Genomic DNA, 19,650 nt, shown 5'->3' with positions numbered 1-19,650 from the left:
CTGGACTAAATCTTTACCTGAAAATCAGTTCTATTGAATCAACAGTGCTACATCAATTTATGTCCGATAGGGTATGTCTACACTACCCCGTTAGTTCGAACTAGCGGGGTAATGTAGGCATACCGCACTTGCAAATGAAGCCCGGGATTTGAATTTCCCGGGCTTCATTTGCATAAGCGGGGCTCCGCCATTTTTAAATCCCCGCTCGTTCGAACCCTGTGCCGCGCGGCTACACGGGGCACGAACTAGGTAGTTCGAACTAGGCTTCCTAGTTCGAACTACCGTTACTCCTCATTCCACGAGGAGTAACGGTAGTTCGAACTAGGAAACCTAGTTCGAACTACCTTGTTCGTGCCCCGTGTAGCCGCGCGGCACAGGGTTCGAACGAGCGGGGATTTAAAAATGGCGGAGCCCCGCTTATGCAAATGAAGCCCGGGAAATTCAAATCCCGGGCTTCATTTGCAAGTGCGGTATGCCTACATTACCCTCCTAGTTTGAACTAGGAGGGTAGTGTAGACATACCCATAGTGATCTAGTCCTCTCTATGCTCTTGCATTTCTGTGCCACTTTTTGTAAATAGTGCTTTGCCTTTGTGTCTTGGATCAAAATTTCCCCACTCTCACTGCCCTGCTACATTCCACTGGCAGACAACTGCTCACAGGAGATTAGGGATGTAATCGACTAGTTAACTATGCAATAAGCAAATGCTTATCGGCTAGTCAACTAGTGATTTGGTTAGTCGCTTCCCTTCCCCTTGCTGCCTCTATCAGGTTCTCCCCAGCACCATCTGTGTGGGGAGAAGGGGCAGGGCTCTTGCTACATTTCAAAAGCAAAGCACTGCAGGGAGTGCAAGGCTGGTGAGGGGCTCAAACAGCCCTCCTGGGGCTCTTGTACATTTCAAAAACAGGGAGTGTGGGGCCAGCGGGCGATTGCTTGAGTCCCCTGCTGGCTGTGCTCCCTGCGGTGCTTCCACCTTTGAAATGTAGCAAGAGCAGGCAGAGCTCTTGCTACATTTCAAATCTGGAGACGCCCTTATCGACTAATCGAATAGTCAATGCAAATTACATTGACTATTTGATTAGCTGATTAAATTTAACAAGATGGCCGCCTTTCAGTGGTGCGTAGGTAGGTGTGTTTTGTAAAGCAATTTTTCTGTAAAAAGAACTTGCCAAATAAAATAATTTTCTGGGTGTGTAGTAAACAAACACTAAGATAATTAGAAAAAAAGTATTTTTCTGTGCCATACCAATACAACTCCTCTTCCCTTCCTTAAAAAGAATAGCGGTAACCCCCAAAGGCCTGGGTAGATAGGTCAAGTTTCTGAACTATGTCAATTACTACCCTTGATTTATTTTACATGACATTTAAAACTTGAATTTATTATGTAACACGTGAGCTGAAAGAAACAGTACATGAGAAAATGATGCAGGAGTATCCAAAATATAACAGGCATCGTAGACTAGTCAGGTAGTAGCGCCTCAGCTGAATTTGCATTTCCTTGTGTACTGAAGTTATAGCTAATAACCAAATTCTGTTTCTTTTATAATTTGCAAATATCCTTTCCCAAAGAACCTTGGGAGACTGTAGATAGTGTTCATATTTTTAAAAACCCACCTTTTTCAGGCAGGTTAGGCAAAATTCAGAGTAAAATGTACTTCAGATTAATAATTTTGTATTTATTTACATGTTTTTAGAAACACTGTAGGTTCAGGTGTGTGCTGAAGATGCTATACAAATAGATAAAGTGTAAATGGACCAGGATCAGTTTCCTTATTATACAACAGAAACAAAGTGACTGCCACAAAAGTGACAACAAAAAGACAATCCACATTCTTATTCAAAAAGTGAGTTTAGGTTACATTTTAAATAAAAATCAGAATCCTACAGTGAAGAAGGATCAATTATGTCATATAGCTCCGCCCGCCATAAAGAATCCCCACTGTAGCATTTACAACAGTGCTTTCTTATGTCTATAATAAAATACCAGTTCTTACATGTCTAGAGCCCCCTGCCTCTCACAGAGGCCGGACACCTGTTCTATATACCTGGGGCTGGCTGAGTCCTGGAGCATAAGGTGAGCAGTTGGGTGCCAGGGCTCATCTATTTGCTTCCCCCAGCCTTGGGTCATTCCCCCTTCCAGCAGGGGGGGCTGCTGCGCTTCCCTTCTCCCCGGCCTTCCAACAGGGGGCACTGCTGGATTCCCCAGACCTCCGCCCCGCTGCAGGAGGGCGGAGCCCGGTACTGAGAAATACGCTGTGATTGGCGAGCAGGCCCCAGCGGAGCTTCGCTTGAATGAGAGCGCCATTGTGATTGGTGCGTGAGGCTTGCGGGGCTGTTTGTGTGTGGAGGCCTTGGCAGGGTTTCCCCCCTTTTTGCATATGGGGGGGGCTTTGCTTTACTCCCCCCCCCCCCGGACCCAGTCGCTTTGTCCTTTTTTTTTTCGGGGGAGGGTGCGTTTGCCCGGTCCCCACAGGCAAGTGACTCCTGGCCAATCAACGTACAGCACTGGTGGCTGTTGCCAGGTAGACTATGGTAATGAGGTAAGGGCGGCCGCCCCCCCTCCTGCTCTGCAGCTACCATTGTGAGGTGAGGACAGGTGGGGGGGTTTGGGGCGACGGCGGGCCCTGCGGCGGCGGCCGGGACGCGGCACCCGCATGAGACCCCCTCAGGTAACGCGATGGGACGGTCCGGGAGGGGAGTCTGTCCCAGGGGCGCCGCAGAAACCTGCCAAGGGTTTGGGGCTTGTTGTTTTAGTCGCACCCAAGATGGCGCCGGAGCCGGAGACTCCTTAGCGCTGGGGCCGGGACAAACCGTTCGCTCCTGCGGGTGGGGGGGGGAGTAGGGCGCTGTCATTCCCTTCCCCCTCCCCGCAGGAAAGGTACAGTCCGCTTCTTCCCCCCTCCTCGATCGGGTTCCCCCACCCGCTTCGGACAGGGGGGTAAGGGGCTGCCCCCACCCGTTTTCCCCCCTCCCGGATGGTACAGTCCGGACCCCGTCACTACATTGACGGGGGGGGGGGGTGTCGGAGCCATCTTACTCCCCCCATCACGTTGGGTATTTCGCCCCCCGTGTGCCCCTTCTTCCCCTGCCCCCATGGTTGGATCGTTCTCCCTCCCCCAGCTTCAGCCTTGTTCCTCTCCCAGCCCTTACGGCGCAATCTCGCCGCCGCCTCCCTCCACGGCCCAGAATGGTTGGGGCTGAGTGACCGTTGGGTGCCAGCCGTGGCGGGGGCTGTCCCGCCTCAGGCTTTCTGGGGGGACAGTCGTTGTGCGCGCGGCGGGAGGGCTCCCTCGCTTTGATTGGCCGGCGGCGTCTCCCCCTTCTGGCCCGGGAGCAGGGGGATCGCGCCCTGCCTCTGGCCGTGGCGGAGGTGCCGCTGGTCCCCGTCTCTGCCTGCAACCTGGAGACCATGGGCTTCTATTGGCGGGGCTGGCCAGTGATTGGCTGGGGGCTAAGAGCCGAGGCCTGCCAGGGGGGTTCTCCCTGCTCCAGCTTGGGGCGGGAAGAACCTGAGGCGTGGCAGGTACCTTGGAGGTACCAGGGCACCTCAAGGTCACGGTGCTCCCCCATATCCGAATGAGCCCAATTGCAGGGCAGCAGTGTTCACTTTGGGGTTCAGGGAGGCTGCAGGATTTCTCATAGGAGCAATCGCTATCCTAACATGTCAAGTATCAGAGGGGGAGCCGTGTTAGTCTGAATCTGCAAAAGCGACCAGGAGTCCTGTGGCACTTTGTAGACTAACTGAAGTGTAGGAGCATAAGCTTTCGTGGGCAAAGACATGCATCTGACGAAGTGGGTCTTTGCCCACGAAAGCTTATGCTCCTACACTTCAGTTAGTCTATAAGGTGCCACAGGACTCCTCGTCACTTATCCTAACATGTTCACTTTGGGGTTCAGGGAGGCTGCAGGATTTCTCCATAGGAGCAATTGCTATCCTAACAGGTTAACTTTGGGGTTCAGGGAAGCTGCAGGATTTCTCCAGTCCCAGCATGTTGGGTACTGTGCTTTCTTTTTGTTGGGGATGATCCTCCCTAGCTCATGGGCCATTAATATGGCCTTTAATCACGTGTTTTTTTGTGGGGGCGAGGGGAAGGTTGTGAAATGCCAGTATGTTTAGATATGCTGACAGTTTGTCATCTTTGTTATGTATAAAGCCAGCATTTCTCTTCCAAATCTTATGAGAAATTTAAAATGGCATGATGCTTCAATCTAGAGGTTTAGAATAAAAATAGAAACACTACGGGCTCATCCCAATATTATCTCCCAGTTGCACCAATTTTTTCTTCTTTCTTCTAGTAGGCTATGTCTACATTGGCCCCTTTTCCGGAAGGGGCATGTTAATTTCACAGGTCGTAATAGGGAAATCCGCGGGGGATTTAAATATCCCCCGCAGCATTTAAATAAAAATGTCCGCCGCTTTTTTCCGGCTTTTAGAAAAGCCGGAAAAGAGCGTCTACACTGGCCCCGATCCTCCGGAAAAAAAGCCCTTTTCCGGAGGATCTTATTCCTACTTTGAATATTAAGACCTGTGAAATTAACATGCCCCTTTCGGAAAAGGGGCCAATGTAGACGTAGCCTACTAGAAGAAAGAAGAAAAAATTGGTGCAACTGGGAGATAATATTGGGATGAGTATCATGAGTAAGAGGAGGAATATAACGAAATGATAAATGTAGAGTGGGACAAAACTGAGCAGTGTTGATATTTTTCTGTCACCTCCTTTTATGGAAATTTAAGAATGCTCTATGCCTGGATACTCTATGCATGTCAACTTGTGGCACATGTAATTTTGTCAAAAGTCCTTATTTTTCTTTTTTTCTTTTTCAGTTTCTGAGGTATCTGCATTTTTTTCATTAGGTAACTTCGTTTTGCTTCTACACATTTGGGATGTAAAAGAGTAGTTGAGTTGACTACTTGGCTGCGTCTAGACAGGCAAGTTTTTCCGCAAAGGAAAAACTTGCCAGTTGTCTACACTGGCCGGTGGAATTTGCGCAAAAACACTGACGATCTAATGTAAGATTGTCAGTGTTCTTGCACAAATACTATGATGCTCCCGCTCGGGAAAAAGCCATTGTAGACAGGTAAAAACTGTTTTGCGCAAAAAAGCCCCAATGGCGAAAATGGCGATCGGGGCTTTCTTGTGGAAAACTGCGTCTAGATTGGCACGGACACTTTTCCACAAAAAGTGGTTTTGCGCAAAAACATCCGTGTCAATCTAGATGCTCTTTTCTGCAAATGCTTTTAACGCAAAAACTTTTCCGTTAAAAGCATTTGCGGAAAATCATGCCAGTCTAGACGCAGCCCTTGTGTTTTCCCCCTCGCTGCCTCTGTATCAGAGGCAGCAAGAGGGGGGGAGAGGCAGGAGCCAATGCTGGGGGAGCTGGCTCCCCCCTGCACAATCTCTGCAATGGTGGAAAGGCAGAGGTGCAGCAGAGCTGTGGCTTTCTTTTTGAATGTAGTAAGAGCCAGGTGGCTCATAATACATTTAAAAGGAGAGCCGCAGCAGGGAACCTGGCAGGAGCTTGAACTGCTTCAGTACGAGCTTGCGCTGGGTTCCGCACTGCTCCTCTGCCCTTTAAATGTAGTAAGAGCCAAGTATCTCTTACTACATTTAAAAGGCAGAGCTGCAGCAGGGTTAGCTCCCAGGGGTGGCGCAAGCTTGGACTGCTTAGTCCTGACTCATTTCCCACGGCCTGGGAGTGAACCCCACTGTGGCTCAGCACTTTAAATGTAGGTAGTGAGCACCCCTCCATCAACTAATTGAGTAGCCGATGTAAATTCCATTGACTACTTGATTAACTGATGATCTGCAGTTCAACATCCCTACTATACATATCGCTTATACAACACTGCAAAGCTACATTACTGTTTCCCAAGCAATTTTATAGACAAGAGCCCTGACTCAAATTTCTTAGTATCTAAAGGAGTGGTGGTCAATCTGTGGCCCATGCCCATTGTGATTTTATGGGTGACTTGCTAGACGTTTTGTTTACCATTGCCCATGCTCAGAGTCGCTAGTGTTTTTCCTGCTGGTATTACTAAAGTGATAAACATGTAAATCAAGGCATGTGAGGTGAGAGGCATGGGGATTGCACACATTCTTGACTGTGAGAGCCATGCACTGTATCTGCATCCAGTCAAAACACTTCCAGGGTTCAGTTGGCACATCCCACAAATTTTAGGTATGCAAACACAGTAGGTAAATCTACCATAGGAAACTGTCTTGTTATGACAATCTTACAGACCACTGAGGTGAAGGAGGGCCACTCATGCAGTTACCCGTGGGTTGCCTATCAATGTCCTAAGACTATGTCTACACTTATGTAGGTAGAATTTAAGTTGCTCAGGGGTGTGAGTAAACTAGGAATGTGAACGACTAGTTGACTGTCCGATAAGCAAATGCAATGCTGTTTAGCAGACTTCCCTGCTAACTCCAGGCTCCATGCAGCGCTGCCGCTTTGAAACATTGCGGGGAGCACGGGGCCAGTGGAGGACTGCTTGAGTCCCCCACTGGCCCTGTGTTTCCTGCAGCGCTTTTGCCTTTTGCTGGGGCTGTTGCTAAACTTCAGAGGTGGAGACGCCTTTATTGTGCCCAAATTGCATCGACTATTCGATTAGCCAATTAATCGAAATGTTACATCCCTAGAGTAAACCACTCCCGTGAGCGACATAAGTTACACCTACATAAGCGGTAGTGCGGATAGCACTATGTCAGTGGGAGAGCTTCCAGTGCCACCATAGCTTCTGCCACTTGTGGAGGTGGTGTCATTATGCTGATGGAACAGCTCTTTCCTGTGGGAATAGAGCATCTACATCAGACACTGCTGCAGCACTATACATGAAGACATGCCCTAAGTCTGAGTAGTTTGATGTGTAGGACATCAGTTTTAATACCAGAAAGCAAAATGGTATCTTAGTGAAATCAGAGCAAGAAATCTTTGTGAAAAAAAAAATTTGAAGGAAAATGTACCAAATTTAGAGGTAGCATAAAGCTTAGCAAGTCAAGAATGGTAGAAAGACTGACTAAAGGATGCAGAGGATGAAATGAGGACACAAAATTTAAGTAGGAGTTTGATGAAATCCAATAAAAAAGACTAGGACTATTTCTTAGAGAGGTTTTTAAAGGCAATCACATTTCTCAACATGGAAGATTCCTGTTACAATCTGTAGCCCATGGTCAGTTGGGTATTGATCTGCTTTTTGAAAAATATGCATTATCATCAGCAAGATCTTCCACTGTTTTCGGAGTAATTCAGAGTGTATGGTTCTTTGTTATATTCAGTGAAATTAAATCGATTTTTAACAGGTAATTCTAATAAACCGTGAGAAACTATTTAGGAACATAATGATATGATTTTAGGTGATCAGATAATATAAGAACCTAGATGGGTCCATTCCATACAATTTGAGTAAAGATTTGTATCTGTTCCTACCCTACCACACCCATGGACAGGCCTCTGTATCCAAACTGTCTTGGCCCATCCTACCCGCTCAGGACCTTCAATTGCCAGCCAGTCCCTCCTCCCACATCCTTCCCATTCCTGTCTCATCTACCAATAACATAGTTTGTTCACGAGCAGAGTTCGGAACGTCTCCTGGGCAGCTTGTACGGGGAAGGGATATGCTCTGTGGGCTTGTGGGCCTGATGTGTAACTGAAAACCAAACACTATCAGTAAAACGGCCCAACTCCAGCTGGCAAGCGAGCTCTTGCCATGAGGCTGGGATATGTTCCATGCGGATGGTGTAACAAAGAGACATGGAACCATGGAACCCCAGCTTTAAGCACCTGCATCCTACTGAGAACCAGATTTGGGTCATGTGGGAAGAGAGCCCTGTGGGGTAATCTGGGCTGCTAGTCCTTAAACTGGAGCTGCATGGCCCACAGCCTACCCCCCTTCTTTCATCCCTATCCCCACCTCCATTCCTACACCCACCCACCCATCCTTCCCTAACCCACACTACCTATCCCTACCCCCCAACTGACTATCCCTCCCCACCTTCTTCCTCCGTTCCTATACCCCCGTCCTTCCCTAACCCCTCTCCTCTGCACCTCCACACTGCCCATACCCCGCCTCCATTCCTATACCCCCCTCATCTCCATCACCCCTTATCGCCCACCCCCACATACACTCTATCCACTTTCCTCCCTCCCTGCACACACCCTGCTTCCTCCCATGAATTCATCGAGCTGCGCACTTTGGCTCATCCCAGCCTTTCCTAAAGGGCCTGTTTGGGTTTGTGTGACACTGTGTGAATGGCCTTTGGGGCAGCTTTGCTCTCTGGTGAGCCCAGAGTGGCTGCCCTGGAGAGTTGGGGAAGTGGCCAGAGTGCAGCATAACTAGGCCATCCCCAAAGGGGATGTGGTGTGACCAAAACCTGCCCTGCCTGCCCAGGAGAGCCCGCTTGAGCCAAGGGCTTGGCCTTGATGCTCCAGTTGGTGTACCTCTTCCCTGCAAGGCCAGGGTGTAGCACTGTGAGCAGGCCCCGGCTGGGAGCCAGAGGGGGGAAGCGGGGAGATAGGGCCTCACAGAAGAGGACAGTGCTTTGTGGACAGGGCGAGCCCAAAGGGCCCTGAGGCTTCGTGGGGGCAAACCTTCAAAGGGCCGCGCCTCCACAGCGTTCACCCAAGCTTGGGTGTCTCAGGGAGGGGAGGGAGAGCTGTCAGTGCATGGGTATTGCTATCTGCAGACCTCCAGACCCTCACCACAGGCCCCCCAACTCCTGCAATCTGCTTATGCTTGGGAAGGCTCTCCCTCATCTTGGGTGGGAGAGAATCAGGCTGCGGCACTGCTGCAAGACATGCTGGTGATGCCGTGCTGCAGCTGCTGCTGGGAACTGGGCCCCCTCGCTCCTTATCCCCATCCTGAATGTTGCAGTACAGGGTCCTGCCGGGGCAGCCAGTAGTCACCACTAGTGCCAAGCCCAACTGCTCTGCAGTGGGCTGCCAGGAGAGATGCATGCCTTGAGCACCAGGGAGGAGGGAGGCCACACAGCTCCTGTCCCCCCGCCGGAGCACCAGCAAGGCGGGAGGCTGTGCAGCTCCTCCCCCCCCCCCCCTTCTGGAGCCCTGGGAGGGGGAGGCCTCATGCCCTGGAAACCATGTAGCTCTGCCCCCCCAGGGAGGGGAGAGGCCACGCAGCTGCCAGGGGTGGGGAGTGGTGGTGGGACACAGTGACACATGACATCATTCTGTGGTCCCGCAGGAAAAGTTTTTTATATATATAGAGAGAGAAATAAATTGCAACCATTACTCTGCTCGTGAGTAATGTCTTAGCGGTGTGTGTGATTTCCATCTATCTTCTTCCAGTGAATATAAATCTTGTGGCCATACTCTACCTGATTACGAACATCCAACCAGAATGCACTGAAGCCAGAGTTCCTTGAAATAATGTGTGTGTTTGACGAAATGAGAATTCAGAAAAAAGACAATGGTCACGACTCAGTAGTCAATGAGGCTAAACAATATTGCACTTTCCAGCTTTCTTGCTGCCATGAGAACATATTCTTTCAAAGGCTCTCAGAAAAATCACTGACTTACCTCCCATGTGTGCTGGGATATTTAAGTTAAGTGTAGGATACAGCTTTTTGCAGACATGTGATGCTACTTTTAAGTATAATAAGCCATTTTGATATTAAAAGCTGAATGACAATTCACAGCATAATTTAGTATTAAACCCACTTTGCATGATGATCTTGTATTCAGCTAATAGCCATTGCGGTTTTTGCAGCAAGGAACTTCAGTCGGCATGCAGACCTCTTCTGTAACCTGAAGTTGATCAAACCAGCCCTTTTATGCACCAGTATTGTAAAGGGATTCTTATTTGAGATATTGCCATGGCTTTATGACTTTCTGAGCGGAGAGGTGGACAATTCCATTTGCATAACCCCAGTCTTCTCCCGTGTTTATCCTATGAGAGCACGGGCAACAGCGAATGTTCACAAGCCCCTGGATGTAGGTTTCTCTGTGGGATCTCCTTAGCTGGGCTCATAGCAGGTACCAACATAAGTGCAAGGGTCTTTCTGCAGAATCTGTCCTTTGCATTTCTTACATTTGAAGAAAGGTGCCCTTTCTCCAACATAAATCCACTTAATACATCCGAGGGTACTGAGGGAGTTGGCAAATGTCATTGAGGAGCTTTTGGCCATTATCTTTGAAAAGTCATGGAGATCGGGAGAGATCCCAGGTGACTGGAAAAAGGCAAATGTAGTGCCCATCTTTAAGAAAGGGAAGAAGGATGATACAGGGAACTACAGGCCGGTCAGTCTTACCTCAGTCCCTGAAAAAATCATGGAGGGGATCCCGAAGGAATCCATTTTAAAGCACTTGGAAGAGGGGCAGGTGATCAAGAATAGTCAGCATGGATTCATGAAGGGCAAGTCGTGCCTAACCAAAATGATTAGCTTTTATGATGAAGTAACTGGCTCTGTGGATATGGGGAAGTCAGTGGATGTGATATACCTTGACTTTAGCAAGGCTTTTGATACGGTCTCCCACAATATTCTTGCCAGCAAGTTAAGGGAGTGTGGATTGGATAAATGGACTGTAAGATGGATAGAAAGCTCCCTGGAAGGTCGGACCCAGTAGTGATCAACAGCTCGATGTCAGGATGGCGATCGGTTTCTAGCGGAGTGCCCCAAGGTTCGGTTCTAGGACCGGTTTTGTTCAACATCTTTATTAATGACCTGGCTGAGGGGATGGATTGCACCCTCAGCAAGTCTGCAGATGACACTAAGCTAGGGGAAGAGGTAGATACGCTGGAGGGCAGGGATAGAGTCCAGACAAATGGAGGATTGGGCCCCAAGAAATCTGATGAGGTTCAACAAGGACAAGTGTAGAGTCCTGCACTTGGGACGGAAGAATCCCAAGCATTGTTACAGGCTGGGGACAAACTGGCTAAATAGCAGTTCTGTAGAAAAGGACCTGGGATTACAGTGGATGAGAAGCTGGACATGAGTCAACACTGTGACCTTGTAGCCAAGAAGTCTAATGACATATTAGGTTGCATTAAGAGGAGCATTGCCAGTCGATCCAGAGATGTCATTATTCCTCTTTACTCGGCTCTGGTGAGGCCACATCTGGAGTATTGTGTTCAGTTCTGGGCCCCCAATTACAGGAAGGATGTGGATGCATTGGAGAGGGTCCAGCAGAGGGCAATGAAAATGATTAGGGGGCTGGAGCATATGACCTACGAGGAGAGGCTGAGGGAGTTGGGTCTATTTAGTCTGCAGAAGAGAAGAGAAGAGTGAGGGGGGATTTGATAGCAGCCTTCAACTTCCTGAGGGAAGGTTCCAAAGAGGCTGAAGAATGGCTGTTCTCAGTAGTGACGGATGGCAGAACCAGGAACAATGGTCTCAAGTTGTGGTGGGAGAGGTCCAGGTTGGATATTAGGAAAAACTATTTCACTAGGGGTGTGTCTAGACTACATGCCTCCTTCGACAGAGGCATGTAGATTAGCCAGATCGGAAGAGGGAAATGAAGCCGCGATTAAAATAATCGCGGCTTCATTTAAATTTAAATGGCTGCCCCGATCTGCCGATCAGCTGTTTGTCGGCAGATCGGGGCAGTCTGGACGCGATGCGCCGACAAAGAAGCCTTTCTTCATCGGCACAGGTAAACCTGGTTTCACGAGGCTTACCTGTGCCGATGAAGAAAGGCTTCTTTGTCAGCGCGTCGCATCCAGACTGCCCCGATCTGCCGACAAACAGCTGATCGGCAGATCGGGGCAGCCATTTAAATTTAAATGAAGCCGCGATTATTTTAATCGCGGCTTCATTTCCCTCTTCCGATCTGGCTAATCTACATGCCTCCGTCGAAGGAGGCATGTAGTCTAGACACACCCTAGGAGGGTGGTGAAGCACTGGAATGGGTTACCTAGAGAAGTAGTGGAGTCTCCATCCCTCGAGGTGTTTAAGTCTTGGCTTGACAAAGCCCTGGCTGGGTTGATTTAATTGGGATTGGTCCTGCCTTGGGCAGGGGGCTGGACTTGATGGCCTTCTAAGGTCTCTTCCAGCTCTATGATTCTATGACTAGCTAGACTATAAAGAGAAAACACTCTTGTACAGTATTTTGTGTATGCTTATCGGTTAATGGTCCCAGTTAATCTCAATATCCTCTCTCCTGCGTGCTCTGCATTTAAAGCTTGAACTGGCAGGCTGGCTTAGTCCCAGCCCGCCAGTCCAAGTTTTCAATGAAGAGATTGCAGGGGAGCTGCCTACCACCATGAGCTGCTGCCTCTGATACAGCCGCTGTCCACAGAGGGCTTGGGCTGCTGCCACCCTGCACTGTAGCCTCTGGAAACTTCTGTTAGTTGTCCAAAGAAAAGCTAGTCTACTTCATCCTCCCTACTCTCTAATTTCCCTGAGCATTTTAAAGTCACTTTTACCATCCTGGTCAGGTGGTCGGTAATATATCTCTACTGCTATATTCTTATTAGAACACAGAATCCGTAAAGATTCTATGGTACGGTTTGGTTCATTTAAGATTTTTACCTCATTTGATTCTACACTTTCTTTCACATGTAATGCCACTCACCCACAGCATGACCTGTTCTGTCCTTCTCATAGATTTTGTACGCTAGTATTTGAACCAATACTGATGAGATTTTGGAAATGTCAAACAGGAGGCAAGTGCTCGAAGAGTAGAGGGACAGGGTCTGTGAGGCAGGTAGGATCAGTCCCCAGAGGATTTTAACAAAAGTAGGGCAATTTAAACTATCCTGAAATGAATGAGAAGCCAGTAGAGGAGTTTGCTGTTGTGATTGCACTTTTTATAGATTTGAGAAGGCAGGCAGCTGCATTCTACGTGTGCTAACATCTGGACGACTGGTCCCAGGGATGCCAGAGAGGATGGAATTAAAGAGCTAGGTGTCATAATGACAGGAGTCTGAAGAATGGATGAGATAAAATGATCTAAATAGCTCTTGTTAGAGAATGCTCACAGGAATCTGGATGCACGCTCAGAAGGCAATATTGTGTTGAATTTAACTAGGAACTACAAATAAATGGAGATGTGTGCGTTTCTCCTCACATCATACGTTATTTATGTTGCATTCTATGGTATCCTGTTTCTTTCACATTCCAAGATGATATGATTTACTTATATCCATTGTCATTGCAGCTCTCATTTCTTCACCTGATTCCATGCTGAGTGAGGCACACCTATTGTTTTGAGAAGGAAAATGCTTTCTTCATGGATGCTGTAAATGGTTTAGCACACTGCACATTGCTTTCAGCACTGCTTCACATGCTGCTTATGCTGTATATATGTCTCAGGGATGCTACAGAAATCGATTTACATTGGGTTCATATTGCATCTGCATGCACCGCTTCTGACAGAAGAATCTCCCATTGGCATATTTGCACTGATATTCCTTTATTCCTAAAGCAGGAGTGGTGAACCTAAGGACTGGGAACCAGATGTGGTCCCTAGCCTGCCTGAATCAAGCCCTCGAGGCTTGGCGCTCTCCCCATCCCAGCATTGGGGAGCCTGTGTTGGTGCTCCAGACCCCTCCCCCTGCTGTCCCTCCATAGGTCTGGAACACATAAAATCTACTAGCCTGTGCCGCCCCCCTCCCCCCCCCAGGCTCTGGTGAGTGAAGGGAATGTGAAGAATGTCTTTCTCCTCAGTTGGGGGCCGCATCAGAGGATTATTTTTCTCACTTGTGTGTAGCCCCCGTCTTGATTTTTCTGTGGATCAACGGCCCCTGACCCAAAAAAGATTCTTCATCCCGTCCTAAGGTGCTCAACTTCTACACATGGAGAGGAAAAACACAATATTTGGAAGGAGAAATGTATACCTGTAGAAAATGATCCATGGATACAATGCAGAGAGTATCCCCTCATTATGCCAGATTTTGAAGTATCCCAGACAAATGGAAGGCCCTGACATCTAAAAATGTAGACGCCCAAGAAAAGATCTTTTATGTATAATGTAATGGAGGCACCAGTTTCTCTATCAAATTTCTCTATCCCTTCCACAGTTTAGGGACACACACCCTTACCCAATTCCTAGGTCTCAGGGCATAACTTCCTGCAGGTTTGCAGGATCTTTTGCCATTGAAAGAGCCTTACACAGTAATATTCTTATTCTCTATTTATTGACAATTCCCAAGCAAGCAGAATGCACATGCTACACATACGGGCTGTGTCTACACTGGGCCACTTATTCCGGAAAATCAGCCGCTTTTCCGGAATAAGCTGCGAGCTGTCTACACTGGCCCTTGAATTTCCGGAAAAGCAACAATGCTCTACTGTACAAAATCAGCCGCTATTCCGGAAAAACTATTCTGCTCCCGCTCGGGCATAAGTCCTTATTCCGGAACACTGTTTCGGAAAAGGGCCAGTGTAGACAGCCCAGTAGTCTTTTCCGGAAAAAAGCTCCGATCGCGAAAATGGCGACCGGGGCTTTTTTCCGGAAAAGCACGTCTACATTGGCCACAGACGCTTTTCCGGAAAAAGGGCTTTTCCGGAAAAGCAGCCTGCCAATGTAGACGCTCCTTTTCCGGAAAAACTGAAAACGGAATAGTATTCCGTTTTAAGCAGTTCCGGAAATTCATGCCAGTGTAGACACAGCCACAGTGTCATGCTCACCAATTCTGATAAAGGTGGGCAGACTTTCCCTGTTGGCCAGGCAAGGTCAGTCTCTTTGGATCTTAGCTGCTGCACGTCATGGTCGTGTGAAGGAGTTCTGGCAGCTTTGGTCTTAGGCTGTATCTTGGAGGTGAGTTCTTCCAGGTCTTCCCTCCTTCTTGATCTTCCTTTCCTTTCCCTTTTCCGTCTTCCTTCTTCTTGGACCCCAGTTTATATAGTGTAAGCTATACCATAACCAGTTATTTTTGTATAATTTTACTAACCAATCATACCATACTGTAACAGAATTACCTAACCAATCATACCCCACCACCTTAGTTGATTTACACCTAGCAAAATTAATTATACAGCAGACAGAAACAGTTACAAACCAGACAGAGCTCACACAGACAAACAATAGGAAAGTAAGGACATAATCATAGAATGTGGATTCCACAACCTCTTCTATTGATAAACAGTTTCTTGCCAGATGAAATGCTGTTAACTAAGTTTTCTCTACCCATGTCGATACCTATTTCTTATCTGGTGACAAAGGGTGCTATTAGGACAAGGTCTCCTTCTTACAGCATAGTGTGACACTATTTTAATGCAATTTAGATAGAATGTGAGAATGTGACTCCAGGCTTTACAGCTAATGGCTGCTGCTCTTCAGTCTGGCTGCAGAAGAAGGCTTTAGTTTAGGCCTTCCAATATGGCTACAGAAAAACCATATTGTTACAGGATTAACAAAAACTCAACAAACTTTCCACATAATTAAAATTAATTGCAATCTTATGAATAGACTATATTTGAAGAAAATAAGTTGTAATTAAGCTCAATATTAATGAGACTTGTATCTTGTTTTTATGGTTACATAGGCTACAGCCTGGATAAACGGTTCATATAATCCTTAAATTGAGCCACTGAATCACTGTCAGCTCACCCAATTACCACCCTTCCTCAACAGCTAATCTGCATGGAACATTTCTGTTGGGTGTAAAGAGTCAGAAGGAGACTGGAGTCATGTCAAGGGATTTCATTGATTCATCTGTCACTGCTCTTTAAAAGTCCCATAGAGTACGTCTACACTTGCTCCCTAGTTCGAGCTAGGGATGCAAACATAGGCAACCGAAATTGCTAATGAAGCGGGGATTTAAATATCCCGCGCTTCATTAGCATGATCTCGCCGGCGCGTTACTCCACTCAACAGCTGATTCGAACCAGGAAGTGCGTGCTGGGACGCATTAGTTCGAACTAAGGGGTCACAAAATCTGATGATTCTCAGCCCTGACCATTGTTCAATGCAGATATAGTGGTTTTTTTCCTTACTAGTTGGATCTCTTTCTAAGGCTGCATTTTTTTTCTTACCTCTTCTGCTCTTTGCCCAGTTTTTAGGATTGAGTACTACACATAGTACTCAATGTATATGTACCATCACTCATCAGTGTAACATTTCTGTTTTCTTTTCCCCAGAGTTTAATAGCATGAATGTATATGAAGTCACATCTCATACCCTACTTTCTTCCATCACTTCTTGGGTTGAGCAACACGTGTGCACTGTATTTCTTAGCATAAGGGAGCCAGTGGATGATAGCACGACATACTGTCTAGTACAGAGGTGGGCAAAATCCTCTCAGTGGGCTGAATTTGGCCCATGAGGCAGTTCTAGGCCCCGCCTCCTAGCGCAGGAGTTGGCAACCTACGGCGCACATGCCTCTTATGGCACGCAAGACAATTTTCAGCAGCATGTAGGAATGAGCTCAGCCCCGTCCTTCCTCCCACGCATAGCCGCTGGTGAGTGCTCCCTCCTCCCTTCAGTGGGTTAGGCTGCGGTGGGAGGAGGCAGAGTACTATGGCAGGCTCTTCTGTGGCACTTCAGCCAGGACTGGAGGCTCTGCTGCTGCGGCCACATAGTCTGGGGCTGGCCCCAGAGGCTGGATGTGCTGCTGCTGTTGCCATGCAGTCTGGGGCTGCGTGGCTATGGCAGTGGTATATCTGCCCTCTGGGACCAGTCTTGGACCACGTGAATCACAGCCTTGGAGCTGGCCCCAGACCACAGCAGCAGTGGGGCCTCTGAGGCAGCCCCAGACTGTGACAACAGCATCAGTGGAGCTCCAGGGCCGAGGCCAGACCATGTGGGCTCTGGCAGCGGGGCCTTCCTCCAGGGTGGCCAGGACAGCATGGCTGCGGCCGTTGCTGCAAGGGTGCACGAAGCCAGGTAAGGTTCCGCCTCATGCTCAGCCCCCCCCCCCCAGCAACGCCCTCACTTCCCTCCCTCCCCAAGACCCGGCACCCCCAACTTCCTCCAACACACTCCCTTGTTACTGCACACTCTCTCTTGGCCAGACACCCAGTCCTCCTCCTTCGTCCACATTGCTCCTGCACCCTCTCTCCTGGACACACACTTCACCCTCCCTTGCTTCTGCTCCCTCCACCTGGCCAGACACCCTATTCCCAGCCTGTTTCTGCACTCCAACTCCCTCCCAGATCCTGCACCTCATCTCTATCCTACTTGCTGGCAGCCCTGTCTTATGCACTAAATCCCTCATTTTTGTCCCTATCCCAGACCATAAGGTGGTCCATAAAATCCACTAACTCCAGAACCTGAGAAAAGTAAATTTGGCCTATGGGAAGCCTTGAACCTCAGTCCCCACCTTTCTTTTCCCTCACTCTGTCAGGCTGGGGCACCAGAGGAGTGAGAGGTCTCAGTTGGGGCCACATCAGGGTTTTTGGAGGAGTTTTTTGCTTCTCACTTGTGTGGTCCCCAACTGATTTTTCTGTGAGTCAATGACCCATGACCCAAAAAAGGTTCCCCACCCCTGCCATAAATAAAGAAAACATTGAAATCTTTTGTGTTGGACATAATATTTTACTTAGTTTATCAAACTTCTTTTTAAACACACATAAGAAAGATAAAATGCTTAATCTGTTTCATAATTTAAATTAAACCATTCTCCCTAGCTGCAGCTGGTTCAGAAAATAAGGTCACCGTACCCAGCCCCCCTTACCTCCTTTCCTCCCTCCTTCCCCCGGCACACAGATCCGTGAATAAGTTAAATATCAGAATGACACTTCTGAAAGATTGCCAACTCCTGCAAAAAGGTAAGATCTGCACCTTAATTTATTAATGAAGTGGCTATAAATAGGACTATTGTTGACTTTAAAAGGTATCCCCGGCACTCGGACCCCTACATAGAGGTGAATAAGTCAGATCTTGGCACTCCACCTATGAAAGGTTGCTGACCCCTTTGTGTTGCCTGGGAGCCAGAGATACATGAGCCCTTTCAATTGCTTTTATTTAAAGGGCTCGCGCTTGCTGGGCGGTTGCGTTGCTTGGCAGCCACCCGGCAGGCACAAGCCTTTTAAAGAAAAGCAATTGAAAGGGCTCACAGCTCTTGGTTCTACTGGCCCGTTGCCTGGGAGCTGTGTGAGGTGTGAGGCCTTTCAGCTGCTTCTATTCAAAGGGCTTGTGCCTGCCCAGCAGCTCCCAGGCAACAGGTTAGCAGTGGGGCCAGGAGCTGCCAGCTGTGTTATGTGAATTCTAAGCCTCCGCCCCAGACAACTCTGGAAGGAGACTAGCCCACAGCACCCTCCCATCTGCTCTAGGTCTCTTCCATTGGCTAGAAGTCAGGGCAGGGACTTTAGGCCAAGCAAAGCTCTGGGCAGGGTAGTTCTCAACCCTGCCCCTTCCACCCAAGGCCCTGCCCCTTCCGCCCGAGGCTCGCGGCCACTTCCGAAATTTGTGAAGTGGCCCCCCTTCAAGAATGATTGCCACCCCTGGTCTAGAATCATAGTAATACACAAAAGCCTCTTTCCTCCATTTGTTGTTTTTCAGTAAGCAATAGTATTAATTTTTCCATCACTGCCCAGGGTGATATTAGAGTAAAGCTTTCCAGAATTATTATTTAATGCATTCTAGGGATGGCCTGTGTAAGATGCATGCACTCTAGTCCTGTCAGGCTTATTCATTGTTTGTGAGATTAACAGAAGGCAGAAAGTGCCTACTTTTTTCTTCTTTGATTTTTTTACCTTGTGAGTGACAAACCAAATGCCAGTATTTGGGAATAAATTATAATTATAATAATTTGCATTTAAAATATATATACATGATAGCATCAGTGAGAGACCTTCTGCTTTCTTATTGGTGCACAAGCAAGTGCTGGCATCAGATCAGCCTCACTAGACTGCCAGCGTAAAATAAAGTTAATTGGACTTGCTGAAAAATCAATTGGGCTCAGCCTCATGTTAATTCCTGAGACTATGATTTAATATGACATTGGAGACGAAGCTGGGTAGGTGCAGAATGACTGACTAAACCAATCAACAAAGCAGTAAATTACACTTCAGAGATTCCCAATGGCAGCTTGATAGGCTCCAATAAAATCGCAAGGGGTGAATAGCATGGAAGCAATTTGTCAAGATTTCCAGGCTTCCATCGATTAGAATTTAAGCTTCAGTGTTCTTTCTCTCTCTGTTTAAAAAATGTCTAGTTTAATAGTATCTGAAATACCATCAGGGATTGCAGATCTGTGCACATGCAGAGTTGCCTCTAAACTCAGAATCACTTTAGTGTTGTACTCAAAATTAAACAAATCTATTGAGAAACCAGTTCTTGCCTCTAAACATGACAATTATTTTTGTGAAAAGACTAAGGTTCAATTCCTAGCCCTGTCTCTTGATCCCTAAGCCATTAGAAGCTGAGAAAGCTGTAGAAAAATCACCTTGTTTCCAGAAAGAAGCAAACCCCTTCTGATCAGTTCAGGAGCAGCGGTCATGAGCTTCAAAGTAAATCCAGTCGAACCCTAAATTGACAGGTGGCCACTATATTGTGATTACCTTCAGGGAGGGGAAATGAAAGGTGTGACAGGTTGGGTCCCAGAGTTCCCCTTGAGGCGGTCACCTGATAGGCTGTTCATACTCCCTGTTCTCTGAGGCACCCCATCATGCGATCTTGCTGAGCCAGTAGCTCTGGACTCCCCCAGCAAGGCACAGAGTTCAGGTTACTGCTCACAGCAGCATAACACAGACATTGAGAACAGCTCAGCTCTGTAAAGGCTCAGTCACGGAGACTTTTCACAACTCC

At 47.8% G+C, this 19,650-nt stretch overlaps 1 protein-coding gene across 4 annotated transcripts in view; it reads left to right on the top strand.

Annotated features, from left to right (window-relative positions):
* Positions 1-2,418: 2,418 nt before the first annotated feature.
* Positions 2,419-19,650, top strand: part of PRDM10 (PR/SET domain 10) — a 105,809-nt gene continuing 88,577 nt past the window's right edge. The window contains exon 1 of one of the 4 annotated variants that reach the window (XM_075909729.2): positions 2,419-2,540. The gene's annotated coding sequence lies outside the window, so the exon portion shown is untranslated. Of the gene's footprint in view, positions 2,670-2,766; positions 2,879-19,650 lie in introns of those variants that run through there. The other 3 variants (XM_075909728.2, XM_075909727.2, XM_075909731.2) reach the window with 3 other exon arrangements.

Source organism: Pelodiscus sinensis, chromosome 25 (assembly GCF_052426305.1).
Source record: "Pelodiscus sinensis isolate ZL-2025 chromosome 25, ASM5242630v1, whole genome shotgun sequence".
Classification (NCBI taxonomy): Eukaryota; Metazoa; Chordata; order Testudines; family Trionychidae; genus Pelodiscus; species Pelodiscus sinensis.
This window is presented reverse-complemented; position numbering and strand designations above follow the sequence as displayed.